This window comes from Vidua chalybeata, chromosome 2 (assembly GCF_026979565.1).
Source record: "Vidua chalybeata isolate OUT-0048 chromosome 2, bVidCha1 merged haplotype, whole genome shotgun sequence".
Classification (NCBI taxonomy): Eukaryota; Metazoa; Chordata; class Aves; order Passeriformes; family Viduidae; genus Vidua; species Vidua chalybeata.
The window spans coordinates 88,612,173-88,635,804 of record NC_071531.1 but is presented as its reverse complement, the minus strand read 5'-3'; positions in this window follow the sequence as shown (position 1 = coordinate 88,635,804).

Below are 23,632 nucleotides of genomic sequence, written 5' to 3'. Positions count from 1 at the left end.
ACTCTGCTTGAGCTATGCTGGATTTCTACTGCCACTCAAAAGTAGGCTTAAAATAGAATGACTGTGGCTCTCTCTCAGTACTCTTCACCACCTCTGATGGGATACCAAATCAGGCAAAGCTTTGAAGTGAGTTTGTGTAGGCATTTCTTTAAGGTGAGCCCTGCATGAAAACCAGTCAGGGCTTACCAACTAAAATGGGTGACTGATACCCCTTATGCAGGTTTCCTTTCATTTGGTTACACGTAGGCATTCTTTTTTCAGTGTTTCTTTGTCAAAGGATAGTGCTTATAACACCAAGGCTGTGTGTTTTATCCCAGTATGGGCCATTCACTTAAGAGCTGGATTCAATGATCCTTGTGGGTCCCTTCCAACTCAGAGTATTGTCTGATTCTGTAACTCTGTAATTTGACCAGATGCTAAAAGCCTCTCTTTCCCCTCACCTTTCACCTGCAGCTGAGCTACAGCCAAGCTATCCACAGCTGCTCTCTTACTTATCTGGGGAAAATGCATGGGGATCCTGGTTACCTACTCACTGACATGAAGGTTTTCAGGGCAGTACTGTGTCAAGCACAATAAAATGCTATGATGTTGCAATAAAAAATTGCAATGATTTAATCATAGTGAATTTAAATTCAGCAGCCTATTCTACCTATTACTTTCAATTCATTTATATTCTTGGGGCCAGTTCCAGAGATCTTTCAAAATAGCTGGAGCTTTTGATGGAATATAGGTTACAGTTTAAGTGTTGGCATTCCAAATGACATTAAGAAGGTGCTAATTGTCAATCTTTTTCTTGTCTGAGTGGAACAGAAGAAACATGTCACTATCTTTGTCAGATCTGCTATTTTTTGTAGGTCCTTGAAAATGTTTTTATACTACCACTATGAAGTCTACCAGCACTTACTAAAAACTTGCATGATGAGAGGTAGAAATATATTTTGTATTTTTTTCTTTCCTTAGTAATTTTGGAACAAAACTCTTCAGCTTTCCTTTTGCCCAACTTCTAGATGCCATAAAATTTATTATAAAGCCAACTGATGCTGACACCTTTTTCATTCAGCTCTTACAAGTAGAAAGGTTACATTTGCATGAAAGTACATTTGCATTTTCTTATTTACAGAACAAATATAAGTATATATAAAGCAGGAATAGAAATGCCTTGTTGATTATTAACCGCTTCTATAGGTGATATCTGAGGCTTTACTAAACATTGTGTTGTTTTTAATATAGCTCTTAGAATTAAAGCTATGTGGAATGCTTGAAAAACACAAAGGTAGAATGCAGAAACAGGGGTAGAAGCATATCTAATAGCAGAGTAAGAGTAGGAAAACACTTGTTTTTCATGTTTTGTAAAGCATTATTTGCCTTTCTGTCTGCAGGATTCTGTATCTGACCCTTAAATCTCAGCAGTGGAGCTTTAGCATGGAATTCAGTTGATTATATTTGTGTGCCTATTGCTGATTTAGGTGCTGTGAGGTATCCAAGAGAGTTTCATGGGCCCGGTAGATATTACAGAGGACCTGTGAAAGACACTTCTCTGCTGGGATTGCTGCTGGAGATGGGACAATTAGGAGCAGCTCAAGATGCTTTTCTGTGGAGTCACACCCTGACAATAGTCAGTGCAGTCCAGATAGCCATACATGTCCCTCTCTGTTTTATGGTGAATTGAGTATCTCTCTGGGTTCTGTGAGTGACTTGATTGTATCTCCACTGACAACAAAGGGAGCAGAGATCCTGAGTGCGCATGCACACTTCTAAATTTAGCCATGTTAGTCTTTGAGCTGAATCCTACCTGAAGAGTTCAAACCATAGCTGTGCCAGAGCTGGTATACTGAAATTTCTGTTGTCAGTTTTCATCAGCCAGCACTGGAATGTCTTTCCTTGATGTATGATTTTATCCAGAGCAGCAGCTGAAAAACATACCGTGGGTGTCTACTAACTGCTGTCAACTCCTCATTTGTTCTCAGCAGGGATACGGCTGCTGCTGTTTGCTCTTTATTCTGGGGATCCACAGATAATAGTTTTTCTTCTTTCTCTCTCTTCACCCTGCCCCTATCTCCAAACACAAAATCACAGAATCATAAAATCACATTGGTTAGAAAAGACCAATGCAGAGAGTGATGAGGTCCCCCTTGAGCTCCTTTTCTCCGGGCTGAACAGCCCCAGCTCCCTCAGCTGCTCCTCACAGGACTTGTGCTCCAGACCCTTCCCCAGCTCCGTTGCCCTTCTCTGGACACGCTCCAGCCCCTCAATGTCTTTCTTGCAGTGAGGGGCCCAGAACTGAACACAGGATTGGAGCTGTGGCCTCACCAGTGCTGAGTGCAGGGGGACGGTCACTGCCCTGCTCCTGCTGGCCACACCAGTGCTGATCCAGGCCAGGATGCCATCGGCCTTCTTGGCCACCTGGGCACACCCTGGCCCATGCTCAGCTGCTGTTGACCAGCACCCCCAGGTCCTTTTCCACCAGGCAGCTTCCCAGCCACTGCCCCCAGCCTGCAGCGCTGCCTGGGCTTGTTGTGACCCCAGTGCAGGACCTGGCACTTGGCCTTGTTGAACCTGATGCAATTGGCCCTGGCCCTTTGATCAGCCTGTCCAGGTCCCTCTGCAGGGCCTTCCTGCCATCCAGCAGATCAACACTTCCACCCAACTTGGTGTCATCTGCAAACTGACTGAGGGGCTCTTGATCCTCTTGTCCAGATCATTGGTGGGCAAAATCAGAAACTCTTCTATTCAGCAGCTTGTTTCATGGAGCTTTTTGTTTGCAAGGTCTAAAGATACTCTTGACATCCTGGGAACCATTTCTAGACGTTAAACAGAACTGGCTCCAATATTGAGCCTGGGAAAGACCACTTGTGATGCATCCTTCTCTTCTTTTACTCTCTTATACCCTCTTTCTCATACACATATATGGATAATATTTTTTTAAGATTGCAATATATGTTAATCAGGTGCTCTTATTGATGTGGACTATTGTTTACCACCCCAAGCAGAGTGGAATACAGGGTATTAAAACACCATTGGGCTGCCAGGGAAAGATGCTTGCTGAAGAAGACCAGGTTTGCTAAAGAAAAGTGCATTGCAACATCTGACAGAGATCTGTGGGGACCATTATTCCACCTCCATTTTGCTATAAGACTACTATTTCAAAAGATGCACTGTTCAGAGGAGCACTAGGAGAGATGGAGAAGAAAGGTTAGAAAAGCCTCGGGTATTTATTGTAGTGCTCTAGACACAGCCTCCTACCTGGTAGAGCATAGAGCATATTGGTCTTGCTCTAAATATATATTTCAGCTTAGTGGCTCTTTTATTTAGCAGCTTGTTCCATGGAGCTTTTTTCCTGAAGGTCTAAGGATGCTGCTGATGTCCTGGGAAGCATTTTCTGTGCTTCAGAGGCTCTAATGTAAAAGGTGTGGTACAAGCCATTCCAGAGATTGTAACAGCTGTTGTGCTGGCTCACACAGGCACAGCACTGTCTCTTTAATAGTCCTGAAAACTGTTTAATTAGTAAAGGCAACCAAACTCAAATTTGTTAGACCTCCCTGCATTATCATTACAGAACATAAAAATATTGATTGCAACAAGTGAGAATAGAATCAAATACTGTGTTTTATGCATCTGTTCTCTGACAGATTAGTTTTGCTTTTGTGCAAAATAGTTTCCCTTGAATGTCATCCTGTCAGATAAATATTGTGTATTTCATGCAGATTAATGAAGGTTTGATTAATTTCTATATAATTCAGTTTCTTCCCAGCTGCTAATGAGAGGAGGGAACTGTGTTTGTGTGCATAGACTGTGCTCAGCATATGGTCCATAGCTAGCAGCAGATCACATCACCCAGCTGTTGTATCCTCCAGGACAGCTCCAACAGATTCTTCAGACTCTTCAGAGTCAATTTTCTATAAAGCTCACCCATAAGGGGTGAAAAACTTGTCCATTTGCAAGGGACTAAGCAGTAGGTAACAAGAGTGAAAAAAATTAAATCTTTGTAATAGAACATACAAGTAGTTGCATGTCAAGACCATCTGTTTACCCTGGTGTGAATGTGGAGAAACTCTGTTGATTCAGTAGCATCTATTTTTACCTTTCTCCTGCTTATGAATGGCAGGAAGAATTGTGTATTTATTGCTGGATCTGGGGCTTGGAAAACAGGCTCCTTAGTCCACTGTGAGCAGCAGGAATAGATTATCCCCTCCTTGTCCAGTGTAATCCAATTTTGACCTCAGGAGAGGACCTCAGTGAGAGGTGAGAGCACAGATCAGTTTTCCGGTGTCATCCCCTTTTCCCAGTTCACAAGAACAGCTACCACTAAACCAGGATGGCTGGTTCTCTTCTGCATGCCTATAGCAGCTGAAAAACAAGGTGAAGACAGTTACTCCTGTGTTACTGCCTCGGCACTACATCGTGACCAGGCAGTAACACAAGTTTCAGTCGCTGCAGATCAGATTCAAAGTGGTGATGTGAATTCATATTTTCTTTCCCAGAATCTTCCTTCCATGTTCCAGCATATGATTTTATACGTCATTTATAAGTTCAGCAAAACAAGTTTGCCCTTCTTATTTACAACACTTTTAATGGTCACTAGGGGTTGGGTAAATCTTCTGGCATCTCGTGTTCTGCAGCTGCCTATTATGACTAATACAAGTTTGGTATGGCTCTTGCTGGCTTCCTTTGTGCATTACTTTGTTTAAATTGGAGAGTTATGTTACTTCTTATTGGCATATGTTTACATCTTCAGAACACCATACGCTGTCTGAGACTAATCCAATTTATTCCTTGTTGACAGGAATATAGGAGGGACTGTCACTTGCTAGGCTCAGTATGAAATGTGATTTCATGCTGACTCTCCCCTGAAAATGAAAAGCCAACCAAGTGTTACAGAATGGAGATATTTTAAAGATCATGACAGCTGGGAAAGTTTTGCATTTTGCTCAGCCTTTTCCTGATTTTGATGGTTTTGTTGTCTTTACAGTCTTAGTACAACCTTGTAGGCCTATGAATCTTGTTGGATTTAACTTTCTAGGATCCAACGTTTGCAAGCTTGGAGAGCCCATATGCTTCAGTTATTGTTTTAATTGAAGGAGATTCAGCATGTTGTGACACTGAAGTAGACTTTTTGTGAATCAGAAGTTAGGTCAGTATGTAAGTGGAAATTTAACTTGAAATCTTCCCCCTTATTACCTGAGTATGTTTGTCTACCTGCTAGACACAGTGACACCCTTCCTAAGAGGGGGAATTTCCAGATGAACATGTCTTGCATGGTCCTTGCTTTCTTCTGGAGTTCAAAGCTTTTCTGTGGGACAAACCTGCATGAAGGCTGAAAGCTGTGCTGGGAATGCCTAGGCAGGAACTTACTTGAGGAGAGGTCCCAGGTTATTGTCAGTACTGCTGACGTTCATCTGTGCAGACCCCTCCAGTGTGGGCACCTCTATCAGAGCTGGTCATTCTCTGCTCTCAGGATAGTCAGTGTAGACACACAGACTTTTCTGAGGACTTCCTAAGGGGGTGAACTGCCCTGGAGATCTGATGGGAATAAGGTGCCTCTGCCTTGCATCTGATTTGTAGAGGAGCTTTGGTGGGAGATAGATACTCTCCTAGTACATGCCAGGAAATTGCACTTGAGCATAAGAGGGTGTGCTGCTCTTCAAAATAAAAAATCAAATGCCTCCAGGACCCTTATAAATATATTTATTCCTAATTCCTTTGCAGTGTAAGGTGCAGAGATCAATGTGCTGGGCTTTGTTGGACTGTGTCCTATGTTTTATATGGATTTAAATTATGGTACGTGTACACCATCAGTAGACTCGCTTTGTGGTTTTGTCCAGAGCTTTGCTCTTCTGTTTTTCCAAAAACATGTTGAGTTGTGCCTGAGAATATTGCCTGGAGTAATGGATTTGTACTCTCTGGGAGAAAATCAACATACAGGTGAATCATAGGGTGGCTGAGCCTGGAAGGCACCTTAGGAGATTGCCTAGTCCAGTCTGTTGCTGAAAGCAAGTTCCCCAGGACTGTGTCCAATCCAGAGACTAAATAAACTTCTTGGGCAACTGATGCCATCTTCTGTTTCCCATCTTCATGGCAAAAAAAAAAAAGCTTTTGTAAGTGCAGTGTCCAATATTTCAGTTTGGGCCTATTGCCTCCTGTCCTCTCACTGGGCACTACTGAGAAAATGCTGTCTCCATCTTCATTACATCCTCTCATTTATTTTCATTTCCTGGGTATATTTGGAATAGATACAAGAAAGCTCAGATGTTTTCTCCTGTGGCATATTACCAAGACAGCTAAAGTTCTGTATAAGGAGTTTTAGTAGAGAAGTAGAACAGATTTTTCCCTCCTCTATTTTCAGTCCAAGAGCAGAAATTACAAGAAAGCTCATGAAAATAGCAGTTTGGTGGGGTTTCTGTGACAACACTGCGAATGAATAAATCCAGAGGTGTTTAGGAGAGAATTTGTAGCTTTTGAAGATCTTTTTCTCATATCTGAACTCAGCCTAAATTATCTTCCTGTTTTTTCCTAATACCTAAGTATAGGCAAGAGATTATTTTCCACCAGGAGTTTGATGTTAGGATAGAAAAGGATGTATGATTCCTTTTATTTTCTAGTATCTTACAGGACTGTAAAATCACATCTAAATTGAGAAAATAGCTCTCAAAGAGGAAACTGGTGCTACTGCCAATTTTTAATGCACCAGTGTGGCAAGCCAACAAAAGCTTTGCATAAAAATTCTTTTCATATTTACATTTATTGAATTGAGTATATCCAACCACTGACATACTAGATCCTTTCCTAGAAGCCTTTATAAAAGGAAATAAATTTAATTGTATTAGAACAAAGCTGGATTTATTTGCAATCTGAAGAGTTTGGGTAACCGGAGACTAATTTTTCTTGAAACAGTTAATTTCACAATAATTTCTGATATTCCATTTTGCACATGGTTGGAGAGAGTGTGTTAGAGTGTTTTGGACCTTAGAGAGCAACAACTTTCGACATACAACAGAATGAAAAGTGTGCCCATTGGAATATAAAATCATTCTCTGTGTGGAAGCATACTTGGCCCATAATTTGTGGAAATACCAGTATGTATTATGTGAGGTTATATTACCCCTACCATTTAAGGAATATTTCTTGCTTTTAAAGTACAAATATGAATTACAGAGCTTTGAAACAATGATTGTACTAGTCTTGACAGTGGCCTAACAAAGGCACAAAGAGACAAAGAGTCCCTTGACCTTTATAAACATTTCAGACTGTGACACAGCCAGTGTGGTTTGTTTTGTTTCAGAAGACCATAGTTCACCAGCTTCCCTCTGACCGTGGATTCACTATGTGTACAAGGAAAATTGGCTTTCCAGTGTTTTCAGGCTAAAGCCAGTCCTGCATATTGCTGTAGAACGATCAAAACTGTTTTGTACATCGAAAATCTCAAAATTACGATTCTGTGAAGTGCATAATCTACTTCCATTTACTGATAATAGTTTCCTGAATTATTGCCAAAGGTCACTTAAAAATGGACCAAATCCCAATATGTACCCTCAATCTGAAGTCACCCCATAACAGATTCTACTTCAATGAATTTAGACATTTTGTTTCCTGTAACAGGGTTTGAAAATCAGGTGGGAATTTGACCAACATAATGAAATAGAGTGCATCCTATCCTACAAAGGGTTTATGGGTGAAATCAGACATATATTTCAAAGAAATGATGAAGTTAGGATTTAAATAGTTTGATCCACCAAAAAGGGAAGCTTTTATAATAAATTACTTGAAAAACCAATGGAAGAGGACTAAGCTGAATGTACTGTTTTTATAAGCCCTGGAGGTTTTCTGGTGTGTGCTTGGAATTGACGGAGTAAAAGAGTGAAGCAAAAAAATCTAAGTAGCTCAAGATCTTACATGTGGATTTGCAAAAACATGAGGCTGGATAAACACACATTATAAAGAAATTTACAGCATTGGGTACAGTAGGGACAGTCTCAGATAACAACTTGTAGTGTCCAAAACTTGTCACTTCTGAAGTCCTGGAATCAAGTTTGTCTGGGAATTGTCCCAGTTTGTGCTGCCAGAGGACCTTGTCCCTGTAGTAGTCATTGTTGGAAGTCATCAGGATTTTTTAACAATGTTTTTAGTAAGGAGACATCAAATATCATTCAGCAAACATTTACAGATTGTACACAGGACACTGAGAATTTAATCTGCTGCAGCCATCTGCTTGCACTGCCATTGTAATGCTGGTAGTGGGCTCCAGTTATCTGAGTTCACTCTTGGCATCCGTGCTCATCCCAGCCAGCAGGAATTTGAAGCAGCCTCCTTCTGCCACAAGCCCCTAACCCAGGAGGTGAAGGGGAAGTGCCATTGCCTGCTGGATAGAGAAAGCCTGGACACAAAGCTTGCAGACCTGGCTTCATCCTGTGGACAATGATGGCACCAGACCACTGCAAGACACACCAGACCATTGCAAGGCAGCTTACCTTACCTGGGAGGAGCTCAGAGAGGGAAGGTGGCTGTCACTGCTCTGCTTCAGGCTGCAGAGCCATGCTGTGAAAGGGAATGAATTAATGAACAGGTGGTCTGAAAGTGTGTCCCTCAGCTATTCACCTTCCCTGGAGACCTCAGGGGTTGGATTTGAAAAAGCATTGTTTAATTAGCTCATCAAAATCTTTGAACCTGGAAGCAGTTGGGCTTTAATTCACTTTTCATAATATGGTTTGTTTTTATGAACCTTGTGTGGAACATTCACTATGTAAATAAATTATATTTTCACTTTTTCCTCTTCTCTCTGCATTGGGCTTATTTAATAGTCACTTGGCTTGTATCTTAGAAGAAAACAATCACGAACCGGAAAGACCAGAGTTCTTTAATTTAAACAAATCCATTATCCTGGAGCTGAAAATTTAGTTTAGTCTCAGCAAAATAACAAGCATATGCAGTCTTTGGAGTAATTTTTATTTATATATTTAAAAGCTTATTTAACTGTTACTGCCTGGCTGCCTTAGTGTCTAAAGGCTGCCTAAAGATTTAAGGTGAACTCGGTAATAAAGCAGTCAGGAATCTACAGTTGGACTTAAATGGAATTCAAGGTATATCTCCAGGGATCAGCAAAATACTGTGCAGAGCTGCCTCAGCTAATGATTGAAATGGTTTGGTTGTAGAAGGCAAGGCAGAAACAAAGGCATGGCCATTTTATTACATGATGGAGCTCTCTAGTAGCAGTAGTATTTGACAGGTCCTGGTGAACGACTGTGCCCAGCAGGGAATCTTGTGACGCTGAAGTGCCTTGACCAAACCATCTGTCACTGTCAGCATAACTCTCCCATAGCTTAAGTCACTGGCCCTGTGAGATTTACCTTTGCATCTAAAGTTAGATGCTTCATACTCTCTACCCTGCTGTTTTGCTGGTGTTTCCAGCACCTCTTGTGGAAATGGCACTTGCTCCCTGTGTCTGCACCTCTGGCATAACATGGTAGCCCAACCCCTTCAGGACCAGCATGCCAAGCTAAGGACAGCAGTGTCCTAGCGAGGAGCACAAGCTGTTTCCTCCCTCCTTACTGTGAGCAGCAATGTCCTGGTGACTACGGAGAGTGTCGTACCTTCAGCCAGTACAGACCCATGTCCAGAGGTCAAAAGGCTTCCCTGCAGGATCTAGAGTCTCTGGGGGCTTCGAGAGCCTCGAGAGCCTGTCTCATGGGACAGGTATCCAATACTCTGTTTTGACTCTGCACATAGCCTTTGTATCTCATTCACCCTGGTGTTATTTCAGTTTTATGGGATATGAGTCCATCCAGACCTTTACTGGTAGGAAGAGGGATTTAGAGCCTTTAGATTGCCTTACCTTGCTCTGTAGGGGATGCCCAGACAAGTGCTGCTAAATTCTCTCCAGGAGTAGGTTCAGCTAATGCAGGTCTTGTAAAGACATCCAGCCTCTGTGTACAAACCACTCAGGTTCTGCTCATTAGCCTTTAGCCTTGGGCCTTTTACACACCACAACATCCTTTGCTGCCCCTTTTGGAACTAGAATTTCAACCAATGATTCCAGCATTTCAAAAAGTATTTTAGTGCCTCAGCTACTGTAGAAAGCTATGCTATCCTGAGAGTTTAGTCAATATTGTACTAGACTATTGTGAATGTCCACTGTGAGACAGTTTCAGGTTCAGAGTACCCACTTGGCTAATCCAACAAATGGACTATTTTATACACAAAGTGGAAGACTTGCAAGAGTAGAAGGAGAAAACACCCTTGCAGAGTTTCTAAAGGTCCCCAGGGAAAGTGGTAGGCAGTAAGACAGACTCACCTCAGAACACAGCACTAGCACTAGGGAGGAGGTTTGATTTGAGGCTAATGCTACACCCAGGCCCCTCCATCTCTTCACTGCCCTACAGGGTCTGTACCTCTACATTCATTAAAAATTACCCAAACTAAGCCAAAGAAACATATTTCATGTTGAACAAAATACATCATTCAAATCAAATGGATTTGTGCTTTTTTTTTCCAATGGCACCTGAGCGGTGCAGTGTCTGGCAGTTTACCAGTGAGTTTACCTCTAAGGTAAGGTTGGAAGTAGAAATCTGCTGTTGACCTTCCTGCAGGAGAAGCCTGGCCCTGGAAGGAGAGGAGACCCAGGTGTCACCCCAGGTTTGACATCAGGACCCCAGTGTGGGGAGCTGGGTGCCCAAGCTGCACTCCAGCTGTGGTAGAAAGGCTGTATTTCATTCCCTGTTTTTGAGTAGCTGCCATGGCAGACTGGCCTGTGGTGGGTGCTGGGGTGCCCAGAGGTCCTGATCTGGAAACATCATTTACAGGTATAGCAAATCTGGAGCTTTGGGGTATTTAGTTGTTAAATTCTGCTGGAGTGGATGGTGTTTTTCAGAGGCCCCTGACTCCATCAGCTATAGGAGGTTTTTTAGTCACAGCACAGGGTGAGCACCTTTCTAAACATCAGGGGTATGCTGCAGCATGGGAGACTGCTAAATCTGCAATGTGAAATATATTCATATTTAACCTCAGCCTCTCTTTGAACATCATGTTTTGGCTGGAAGTTTCCAATGAAAATCAACGAAGGATAGAAAGATTCAAGGGCGAGAAAAAGTCGTACAATTGGACAAAATCATCAGCAACTGAAAAGAAAACCTTGAAGCAGCAAATCTTAGGGTATTTTTAACTGCATCTGTTGCTATCTGTGCTGCCTGTCAAAACAAGAGCCTGTTTCATACCCTCTGTGTTTCTGAAAAGCTCTGTGTGAGGTGTTCTTGGACCAGCTTTGCAGTCCGAGGGAAATGCAGCTGCCTTCAAGATGGTTGCAGCATGGGGAAAAACAGATCAGAAAGGGAAGATGGATACATTCATCAAGTCTGTCTTTAGGGCAAATTTTAAGTAGACAGAAGTTAAATATTTAACTGGAATGTAGTCAGGATTTCAGCCCCCTATGTAAAACAAATGCAATCAACTTTAAAAGGTAAAAGAGACCTGTATTTCTCTTTGCATATTTTGTTCAAAATTATTAAAACATATTAGAGAAAATAATTCAAACTTGTAAAAATCTTTATGGTAAGAAAGGGAAATCTCATAGCAGCTGTTGCTGAGAAAATACTTTTGACTTATCACTTTTCTGAGATAGTTAAGCTAAATAATCAGACTGTATATATGTCTCCAGGCAAATACTTAATCATCTGCTTTGGTTGTTGTTGCTGTGAGGGTAGTTCTTTATGGTAATTTGCCAGTGATGAGTGGAAAGCAATACTTCTAATGTTCATCTTCCTTCAGTGCTCTGCTGAGCGTGCTGAACTGCACATAGCACACTGTGGTGTATTAATCACGTGAAGGGATTTATGGTCACTGTTCCCATTGGAGCTTGTGGAGATAATGTGCACTTATAAATCCTGCAAGCTTGCAGATGCCAGCATGCTTACTAAGTGGCAGACATGGCGAGAATATAGAGATATGTATATGAGAGATATACTTTTTTTTTTTTCTTAATTTGCTTGGGGATTGAGGTTCCCTGAAGAAACTTGTCTGAGCTGAAGATGCTTTGGTGAGTCTAACCAAATTATAACATATGGATGGCAGGTGGTCTGTTTGAATGGTTGAAGCTCCAGATTTCTAGCCCTCTCCAAAGAAAAGCTGAAATCCCAACCTGACATCTCATCCCAAATGTATTCTTTGTGAGACAGTCATAGGAAGAGCAATGGGGACAGTCCTATCTCTGTGGCAGCCAAGCCAGGAACTGCCAGGAGGTTGCAGCAGATCCTTACCATGATTTTACCCATATGTAAAGTCATGCAGACCTTTCCTATGCTGCCAAAGACACTCACAGGAGGTAAAGATTGCTAGTCTCAGGAGTGATTGGAGTGGTGGCCCTTGCAAGCCAAAGAGGCTTAAACCAGCGGTGAAGACAACCCCAGGTGTGAGCAGAGCACTGATATTCTGCAGCCTTGACCCTGAGCCCCTAGGCTGAAAGATCTACCAGCATCACCCAGGCTGTGCAGTTTATTTCATAGACAGACTGATGGGAGGGGACTGCAGGAGGTTTCCACTCCAAGCCTCCCACCCAAAGTGGTGCTATCAACAACACTAGATGAACTTGCCTGTGGCTTTGTCTAGCAAAGACTGATACAACTCCAAATACAGGGATCCCCTGTCTCCTGTTATCTGGTTCCAGTTTTGCACTACCTTCAAGGTGGATGAATTTTTCCTAATGTTCAGTCTGAGCTTGCTAAGCCACAATCTGGACTCTTAGCTCTTTTAGTCTCTTTTAGTCATTTGCCACCAAAAATTGTTTGCTCTTTGCATCTGTCTTTTCAAAGGGGGCTATTAGACCCCTCTTAGCCTCCCCTTTACCAGACAAAGCCAGCCCCAAGTCCTCAGCTTTCACTGTATCTCATAAGTTCTGGCTCCTTGATCATCTCGGTGGCAGTTTTGCAATATCCTTCTTGAACTAGGGCTCCAAAATTGGTCCAAAAGTGCAACAAGTCTAATCTTGTTTACTGCAGAGGGTACTGGATTCTGGTATGAGTTCTCAGGCATGACAAACACCACAAAATTTTGAGGTGTTTGCGATGTAGAAGCATTCTGTGCACGTGCACATTGATTGTGCATCAGGCAGATACTGCTTAGGCCCTTGAAGGTTAGGATAGTGCTGAAGCACAGTCTCAGCAGATGCCTCTAGAACATCCTAGAGAATGGGAATGGAGCACAATTAAAGAAATGCATTGGTTGTAGATTACAGCTGACATACATGAGCTGGCTGCATTATTCCACTAATGAGCAAAAGTTTTAAGATTGCCTTTTCTTCAAAAAGAGGCAGACCAACAGATTTCTTTTATTCAAGCACTAAATAATATTTTTGTAGCAATCCTTTTAAAAGTCTGTAAGTTTTGTGCAGCTAAGCCTGATTAGTTTCTTAAATGTATAGTTTATTTATGCTTTATGTTATAACAAAAAAAAAAAAATTGTGACCCTGTCACAAAAGAGCTGTCTTTGGAAAGAATATAATTCTGCTGCAATTTCAAAGAGGACTGAAAATAATTGTTTAAAATGTGTGTGTTAATTAGCAGTTCTGTATCAGTCATCCTTGAACATTGAAACCTTTGGAGCCCTGAAATGATTTGCTAGAACTTGGACAGATGTGGTAAGAATAAGAAGAAGGTATTTCCATCATTTGGTCCCAAGGCCAAGTTCTTCAGTGCTGCTGAAAATGCAGTTTTCTTGGCACAAATAAAGACATTTTCTTTTAACAAAATTAAGATTTTCTGACATACTCTTGCTGGCAGCTCTGAGAAACTTTACAACATCTCAGGAAAAAAACTGAAATGGGAAAGGAAAACTGAGGCATCTGACACCGTGTCTGGCCTTTGCTTTTGGGTTTTATTTGGAGGATGCTGACTTCGCCCTCAGCTCTGTTGCACACTCTATGTGCTGTTTATACCAATTCCCGTGGTTATGGCCAGATGTGACCAGGGTCAGCTCTGTACTTTTCCAGCAGCCCACCTGCATATATCAATCTCTCCACCTGCAAAGACACTACTGGGGGGTACAAAATCCCAGTCCTGCACGACACCATGTGATTTGTGGGGTCTGGGTAGTTTTGTCATTTCTGCAGCATAAGATTCTTTCCTCATGATGCAAACTGTGCCAGTGTGTATATGTGCCCTGCAGATAACTTCTGAGGGGAATCCATTGCAAGTTGGAAGTCTGAGAGCTGGCTGGATCTGAAGTTCATTATGTGAGCTCCCTTTCATAGTCCTGGGACAGAAATGGGCACCTTTGGAGGGTGAATCACCCGCCCTGTTTTGCCTGTTGCTCCTGACTGACTCATGAGGAGCTCTCTAGCTCTCTAAGGCTGACAGCTGAAGGACAGAGCTCAAGTTTTGTAATCACAGAACCATCAAGGTTGGAAGAGACCTTCAGGATCATTTAGTCCAACCATCAACCCAGCATCACCATGACTGTGCCCAAGCTGTATCCAGACAGCCCTTGGACACTTCCAGAGACCACCTCCCTTCCACCCCACCATCTCCCAAATCAACTTATTCCAATTCCTAATCACCCTTGCAGTGAAAATGTTTTTCTAATGTTTAATCTAAACCTGAACCTATTTGTTGGGGTTTTTGAGGTGCTTTTTAAAAATCTTTCAATGTCTAATCTGAAGTTAGGTCCACTAGACCTCACTTCTGGGGTTTGAATTGAAAAAACATTCTCTTAAAATTCTGTCCAGGTAAAAAGTCATGGCTGTTTCTTTATACAGCTTTTCACTAAGTGGTCTGGCTTATTCCTTTATTCTTCCCACATCCAGGCACAGGCTTAGGTTTGACAGGTTAGAGACTGGAGCCAAACAATTGTGAGTAACAATCAATAGAGATCCTTGTTGAGGTCACAATCATAAAACTGTATCACTAGGAAATAAAAACAGAGAATGTAGACATTAAAATTAATGTTTGTGAAATATATGCCAGAAATTAATTTATTAGGCAAGTAATTCTGGTTCAGTTTTACTGATAATTTGTTTGTATTACGCAGCATTCCTTCACTTAGCGTTGTGACATATCACTTATTTCTTTAGGACCATTCCAGCAAGTAGAAGACCATATTAAGTCCTAACAGGACCTCTGGGACACAAAACACTCTCTAAATACTTTGAATTCATTTGCCTTTAAAAGCATAAAATAAATCATAAACTAATCAGACTCTTCATTGAATTTTGCCTGTAAAACCATACGTATTTTTTGAGTTCAGTTTCCTTAACATACCAACCTTTTCCAGCAATTCTTTTCTAATTGTACAGATGCAGCAACAAATCAAGCACCATAACTGTGTTTCTAAAATGCAGTAAAAAAAAAAAAATCCTTAAAATGTTAAAACTATAAGCATACATCGTCACACCTCTTTTAATACCTGGGTATATTTGCAATAGGAAAAGTCACACAGCCAGAGAATATTAATAAGAGAAAAAAAAAGTCCTCACTATCATTCACACATATGGAGAATCAATTTTTCTTTCAACCAATGATGTCACCTTCCTAGAATAAAGTGCTGAGGAGGGCCAAGGAAAAATGGAATAACTCATCTTGTAGTCTTCCTAATTTCTCAGTGGTCTGGTTTGTAAGATTTGTAATTGTTTTTATTGTACATGTACCTGAAGCAGACACAAAAGCTCATTTTAGGAAAGAAAACCATCAAAAATGGTCAGGATTTCACAGGTTTCAGACTGAGGTGTTCAAGCCAGTGTGCCTGTCTCAGTTTTCTGTGCAGCAACACTCCCAAGTGAGTGTGTTCCTCTGCACAAGCTCCAGTGAGTCAAGGAGTAGAACTGAGGATGTGGAGTAACACACTGTTCAGTGAGGATACAGCACAACAATATAAAAGGTGTGGGGCCTCAAGAAAGTAACATGATTATTAAAAAACAAATGGCCAGCCCATCCTGCATGTGGTCTGTACTCCTAAACCTACTAGCAAAAACATAAGAAAGTCATGCAATGAAAACTGTGTGTGGCCCAACAGAATCAGAAAGGGAAAAGACTAGAAAAGATTACCCAAAAGAGGGAACAGAGCACCCATAAAACATGGCAGTTTGCATGTGAACAGAAAAATAAGAGAGTTAGAGAAGAAATAAGTATGCCTTATAAAAGGGGGGTAACAAAAAGCTGAAAAGCAAGAATACAGTCAGGAAACTAGTAGGAGCACTTGATGACCAACATGTCAAAAGGTCATTTACAGATGATAAAGCCAGAGTGGCAAAGATCAGTAAATTTTTGCATCAGTCTTAACACAGAAGACCATGAGCAGATTCGTTGCCAATAGGTGAGCAGAGCTAGATCAGGTTGAGATGAAGAGACAGGGTATAGCAGTCTAAACAAGAAAACCACATCCTATCAAGTAGTGCCATTGGGATAACACTGATTTGGCAGTGCTGAACAGCTCCTGTGCACAATTAGAGGGCTGTGGGCCAAGGCGTATGAGTTGTCATTACAAACAGCTGCTTGCTAAAGCCCTTGTGGATTTTCAGTGGAACTTCCATCCACAAATGGGCTCCAAAAAGGCACTATCAGTCAGTGCCTCTGACTTCCAGCCCTGGTAAGGTGGCAAACCCTTACAGGATCGTTTCACCACATGGGTTAGCATTATTTTTTTTGGGAAACTCGATAGAGCCTCTGTGAAGAGAGGAGCACCCAGTGGTGCTCTGGGAGGGTGGTAAAGGGAGCATGCTGATAAGGGGTGCATTCTTATTTGTATATAGCAAGTGTAGATTTGCAAAAAGCCTGTGAAAAAGTTCCATACTGAAGGTTGTGGAAGAAGTTACGTTGCTATGGGACTGGAAATAGGTCCTTTTTGGACTGAGAGCTGGTTGAAGGATTGGAAACAAACTATAATTCCTAATGGTAACTTTCCAAATTCTAAATATTGAGATTTTTCAAAACAGAAAGTATTTCTTTACAAGGCAGGAAAAATTTCTTCATGGAAAGGGTTGTCAAGCCCTGGAAAGGGCTGCCCAGGGAAGTGGTGGAGTCACCATCCCTGGAGGTATTTAAAACACATGTAGGTGTGGCACTTGGGGACATGGTTTAGTGGCAGTGCTGGGTTAATGGCCAGATGCAATGATCTTGAATGTCTTATCCAACTTAAATGATTTTATGATTCTAAGTGAGTAATATTTTTTTTTTTTTATTACTTAGTTGTCTCAGGAGGTTGCAGAGCTGCTTAACTAGAGGAGATTCAAGTAGAAATGAAGCTGATTTATAGACAATGGGTTCAAAACAAGTACTAAAGGGGAAAGACAGGTATTTACCCTTTGACATCCCTCATCTAGATTAGGAATTGATAGCCGATGATGGGGAAGTAGGATGGGAAAGGACCACAGAAAGTGGTCAGGTGTCAGTGCTCTTGAAATAGCTTCTCCTATTGCTGTTGTTGTGGTCTTTTCCCCTAGAAAAAGTCAGAATTCTGAAAAAGTATAGCTTGTTAAAAATACCTGTGTTTCTAATCTCACCCAAGAACTGAGGGCTATGAGGAGGGGCGTTTATGTTTGTAATGAAAGGAGGCATGCCAATCACATGCAAATGAACACAAGCAAAAATGGAGGAAATCTGGAGTAAATGTAACTACTCCTCAGGTACAAGTCTGACACCCGAAGTCCTCAGTGAAAACGGCAGTGTAGACCCCATGCTGGCATCATAAAACATCAGCTGGGATTACGGGTGGCAAACAGCCAACAGAGTGAAATATCCTTAGGTATTTTTGTGTTGAACAAAACTTTTCTCTACCAGGACTTTGTCTTGACAAGAAAAGGAAATCCAGCTGAAGAGGATGTTTGGCTTTATCCCACTATGTCCCTTCCTTCCCTCTCTTGGCTTCATCTCTGCTGTGTCCTGTGAAGCCTGTGCTCTAATCCATCCTGGTACTCCTCTATCCCAGGAATCCCCTGGGGCAGATTGCTTCCAGGCAGCATGTGGGAGTACCTGTGGAGATCAGGCTTGTGAGTGGAAACCATATTGTCCAAGTGTAACACAGAGAAATTGCTTTCACCACCTGGAACTCCTGCCTTAGCAACCTGTTTGACTCCCTCTCCCTCCTTCCATCCTATCCACCTCAATGGGTACTCTTCAAGGCATCATTTGTCTTCATCTGTACAAATCCCAAAGCTGACCTGGCACTCACCTCCCACAAACTTACCTGCTGAGTGTTTTAAATGTCATGGTTGGTACTTACTTCTGACATTAGGTACATTTGAAAATCTTGCCTTAAAACACATTTTGAAGTTAAAACTGTTTCTCCAATTTGTTGCTCCCAAAGGATTTCTCCCATTCCAGGTGTTCTCTGATTTCTACTGGAAGAAGGATTAACACCTGGACTAATGGCTGGGTGATGCCCCTTGATGTAACAGTGTTGAGAACCAGATGTTATTTGCACTTTCACTGCTGTATATGCAGCACTAATGTATGAAAATTGTTCACAGAGACACTTCCCAGTCTTCCCAACTCAGCATGGATCATGTAATTCAGCTCTGCTGGAAACCTCTAACTGGAGGCTTTAAATGATTTTCTTTTAGAGAAATATGCAGGCACTAGTGGCTTGATCTAAGTTCTTCCACTGTGTCTTCTGTGTCTGTTTCTGAGTGTGAATTGTTGCACATATATATTTGCTGGGCAGTGTAGGGTCAGATGGATTTACGCAGATAAACGTGTGCCTTTGAATCTGCTAAATTTCTTTATATGTTATTTTTTTTTTTTTTGTATCTTGATCTGAGGATTATTAAATTGATATTGGAGAACACTACATTGCAAATGTTACCTTTATGGCTCTTTGTCCAGGATGCCTTAATGATTGAGAAGAAGAAAGAAAAATGGAATGAAGGCATTCTGTCAAAATTGGGTGTTTAGTTGCCATAAACCTCCATATACTGTTGGGAGACCCAGTAAAAGTTCTTAGAAAACCAGTAGGAACTTAAAAAATGTTGGAATGTGTTTAGGAGACACTCTTCTTGTCCAGAAGACACCTAAAATCTTGACAGAACAGAAAACTGTTTGACAGCTCCTATTTTGGAAGCTGAGAGAGCTGGAGGTGTTTTGCTGGATTAGAATGTGCAGCAACAGCATTAATGCAGAGCCTGGCTTATCTTCACAGCAACAGAGGCCATTTGTAAAATCACACTATCAGCACTAGCATAAAGACAACTTAGAAGAGCTTCAAATAGTCTGTGGGAAAAAACCCCACCATTAATTCATATTCAAAAGGAGTTGTTCCACTGCTGATATAAAGGATGGAATATGTCTTTTGGACGGGAATTTTGATGAAGAACCTACTGGGACCTTGTCTTTGTCTTCACAAAGGTTTTATGAGAGCCTGCTGATCCTTATAGATGCTCCAGAAATACTAACTGAAGAAGATCTCTGCATCCTGTTTTGTTCTGTATCATTTCAGAGCAACTCAGGGGACCATGACAAGTCCCTGATGGTTCAGACTCTCTTCTTAGATGTCTGGAGGCAGACTCTAACTTTGGGCCACTGAGATACTTGTGACGAGTGTGTAGAGCTGATCTTGCCAGGCACGGAACATTCTGGAGGGAGTCAGAAATGAGTGGTTGTGGTTAATCCAGCAGTGTGGAGTAAGCACAGAACTGGTTCCTTTAGCAAAATTACTCAACTGTTTAAACCCACAGTCTGACCCCTTTCTGGACTAAGACAGTGTACCCTATTCTGGGCATCCCCCAACCCAAAGATCTCACAAGAAGGATCTTACACATGCCCCTGAAATAATTGTGCTTTTGCTGGTGCAGCATAAACGGGGGGAGATTTTGTAAGAGATGGGGGGCAGGACCCGGGGAATCAGGACAGCAAGAGGAAAGGGATGTCAATTCTAGGTCCTCCTAAGCTTATGGAGAAAGTGATTTGAGAATTCTTCTCAAGAGAGATCAGATTGCTGGGCAGTAATCACCTTAGTGCGCCATCCTCCACTCATGGAGGCCAGGGGCCCGTGAGAAATGAGGTTGTCATTAGGGCATCTGGCAGAGGGGCAGGTCCCAGGGACATAGGCCAGGTTTTTCTGATCACTCTTTACAGCTTTGCTTGAGGAGAAGGTACTAAAGCACTTTCCTGAATCTCATCCTTTATCTTCCTGCATCTCATCCTTTATCCTCCTGCATGTCCAGGATGAGCAAGATGAATATTCTGAACAGGTTTCACCCGGTCCTTTTCTGCTACCAGCAGTAGTAGCAATTCTCATGGTACATTCTTCTTCATCAAAGTGATAATTAACCCCAGCTGGAGAATTACCTGAGAGCAGCATGTCCAGGTACATGCCATGCCATGGGAGGATCAACATCCACCAGCTTCCCTTACATCTTCCAGTGGTAGAAGTGCTGCCCGAGTGGCCTTTCCCAGCCCTTCCTCCCCTCCTCTGCAAGGGGGGGAATGCCACATCCCCTCCCAATGTTGTGTCAACCTCCCTCAAACCACCACAAACCTCACTTGAACTCCTTTCAATCTGCTGCCCTAGGGGTTTAATAAAGGTAATGACACTTGTCTGCCCCAGGCCATCCCTGTAAGTCAGCAAAGAGTGCTCAGATCTTGTAAATCACACTGCAAATTGCTTACATATCTCTCAGATTTTGTTAGTTTATTTGTTTCAGTTTTCCTCTGCAGCTCTCAGCTGGTGCTGGATAAGAGAGACTGGATCAGACCAGCCCAACCATGGATTTCAATCAGCATGGCAAATCTGGAATAATTTATCTTTTCTCTTTTTTCCTTTCTTCCCCCAAGTAGAGCAGCAGCAAGTTTGCTTTTGAGCCAGCACCTCACAGTCCCTTGTGACAATCACAGATACAAAAATCATGTGAGGTTGCTTGGTAACACTCAAATGTAAGTACTGTACATGTCCCAAGGACTGCACTGTATTTAATCAAAAGTTACAAATACTATATAAACACACCAAATTCAGGGGAATCTGCTAATAATTCAACAGATCAAGGGTAATATGCTGCTCATAAATTTAAAACTCTCTACATATTAAACTGGAACTGCTGACAACATAGCACTTACCATAAAATCTGTAAAAATGGGGGAAAATATGATTCTCTGGACATTGATAAATCAAAGAAATGAAACCTATGGAGTAAACCCAAGAAACAGTGAAGGAAGTCTGCCAGAATCAAAGAAAACAGCATCCAAATTAACCCAAGCAAGATCCAGACTCAAGCTATAGGCACAGATCAAAACATTCCTCTGTATATAAACATCCTGCCATGGGGTCTGATCAACATCTCACATTAGTAATACTATACTCCCCGAGAAGGGCTTTCAAGGCACACATCAGCAGAAAAGATGTGAAGTTCAAAGCCGACAATAAGAAAACAATTAGAAACAGAAATGTCCTGCTCAAGGACTCCACCAAGAATGGCAATCTCTTCTATTAGCACAATGATCCCTGCAGTGGCAAAGAAGAATACTTAGAGAAGTCAGAGAAGAGACAAAATAGCCTGCAAAAATTAGAATAACAATATGTTACGTACAATATTTTATATGTTCAGAGTGGGAAACCAACTTCAGGAGCTCCTTTTCTCTACCTATGTTTCCTTTGTTTCCTGGATTTCTGCTGCAGCTGTTAGAGAAAACATCCCATTTTAACTACGATGGTGCTAATCACAAATTGTTAAAATAAACATTGTCTTTAAAATAAAACAATGCAGCAGCTGTGATGCTGGATCAAATTCATCCCTCTTTCTGTTTTCTGACAACTTCCCCAAGAAAAGGGCTTTACCTGCCCCATTCAAGATTTGCCACCATTACTGCTGTTGCTCCAGTTACTTCAGGCAACGCTGGAATTAGCTTGTATTTTCCAATATTTACTCTTCCTGTGATTGTTTTTGTTTCCTTGGCAAATGTCATTTTAATGAATTGACACTGAAGAACCATAAAAGACAGATGTTTGCTCAGAGGTTTCCTGTGCAATAGTAAGTCCAGGGAAAACGGTGAGGCCACTGAGAACAGTTTAAGCACAGGTGAGATTTCCCTCCCAGGGAGGTACCCAGAGACTGGCTGGAGTGGGACAGGTTTACTTCATCTAAGCAGTGGCCTTGAGAGCTCATCTCTTTGTGCTTTTGTTGAAAAGCTGCATCCACAGTGCTTTGTTTAGTTAGGGAAGGCAATTAAATGGGAAGGCTTATTTGGGGCTGATCAATCATCCCCAAATATTCCATGTCTTTCCTATAAGCACTTTGATATGCTGGGTCATATGAATGTTGGAGAACTTTAGCTAAGATACAAAAGCAGAATTGTACTGTTCAAAACAGTTTCTTCAGAAATATTGAACAAGAGGAAACTGAGTAGTGGAGGAGGTATCTATACCAGAGGAGAGAGTCCCCACGGTGATTTCCGTGGGTGAACGCTGTCCCATCGCTGATGGCCAGTGTACCTGTCACTCCTCCCCCGTGCTCAACAGCCTGAGATGGAAGGAAAGAATGGGTGTGGGAGGACCATCCTGCCCTTCATTTCACACCATAAGCTTTTACCTAATTTCATTTGAGAAAACATAAATCTCCCTGGAGTGGGCTGTCAGTGAGCTTGTTTGGGGAGGAGGTTGTAGAGAGGTTGCCCTGGGCTAAAATCAACTTCCCCCTCCTTGTTTGTTCAAATATTTGGCAGCCCCATGGAACATAAACCAAGCAACTTTGTTGCTGTGCCTTATTAAGAACAAGTTCTACAGAACAAAAGGAACAAGTTTAAAAAGTGATAGGAGTGGTGACATGTTCCAGACCTGGTCCTGAGCGGCAGGTGGTTAACAGGAACCTTCCGAAGAGCCATGCTAGGAAAGGTGCCCCAGGTATGGTCTCTGCAATCATATATGTTAGCAATAATTTCTCCAGCAATTCTCTGAGGTTGTGAAATAAATATAGGCTCCAATAAAATAGATGGTGCTTGTATTTAATTATTACTGTGCTCAGAAAGAGCTTGCACGGTGTCAAGAGGGCCATAAGGTGAACAAAGAAAGTGAAATGTAACCTGAATATTATGCAGCTATGAATTTTGATTGATTAAATGGATGAGGAGAGGAAAAAAAAATCAATGCAGTTCTTGCACTCTGGGATAGGACTGTGAATACTTTACTCTTAAATCCTCCAAAGACACATGCCAAACAAATTCTCATGTGGGCATTTTCATTTTTCACTGACTGCCCTCAAAACAAAGTCCATTCAATGAACTCCATCACAATGCAAGATTTTTCCAGGGAACTTAGATCCCAAAAAACCAGCCTGCTATAATTTCCAAGTACAAAGCACAGATATCAGCTCTGGTTGCAGGTTCTGGGTTTGCTTCCAGGGTAATGAAAGTTGAGGTGGTGGTTTCTGCATTCAAATCAGGTGCTTCACCCAGTCTTCTGTGAAATAATGACCTATGAAAGGAACAGTGAATTTGGCCAGTTGTGAATGAAGTGTGCTTAGATAATAGTGCTAACCAACATGATACCCCTATGTCACAAATGTTTAGACAAACTCTGGTCTGTTAAAGGTTATTTCTGCTAAGAGGATAAAATTATCCCACCAAGAGGTTTTACTGTTGAATCATTCTGTTTACTTATTGAGACTGAAGAAGCTCTGTTTCTCGAACAGAGAGAAGTCAAATAGCAGTTAGCCATTCGTTTCATTTGCTTTCCG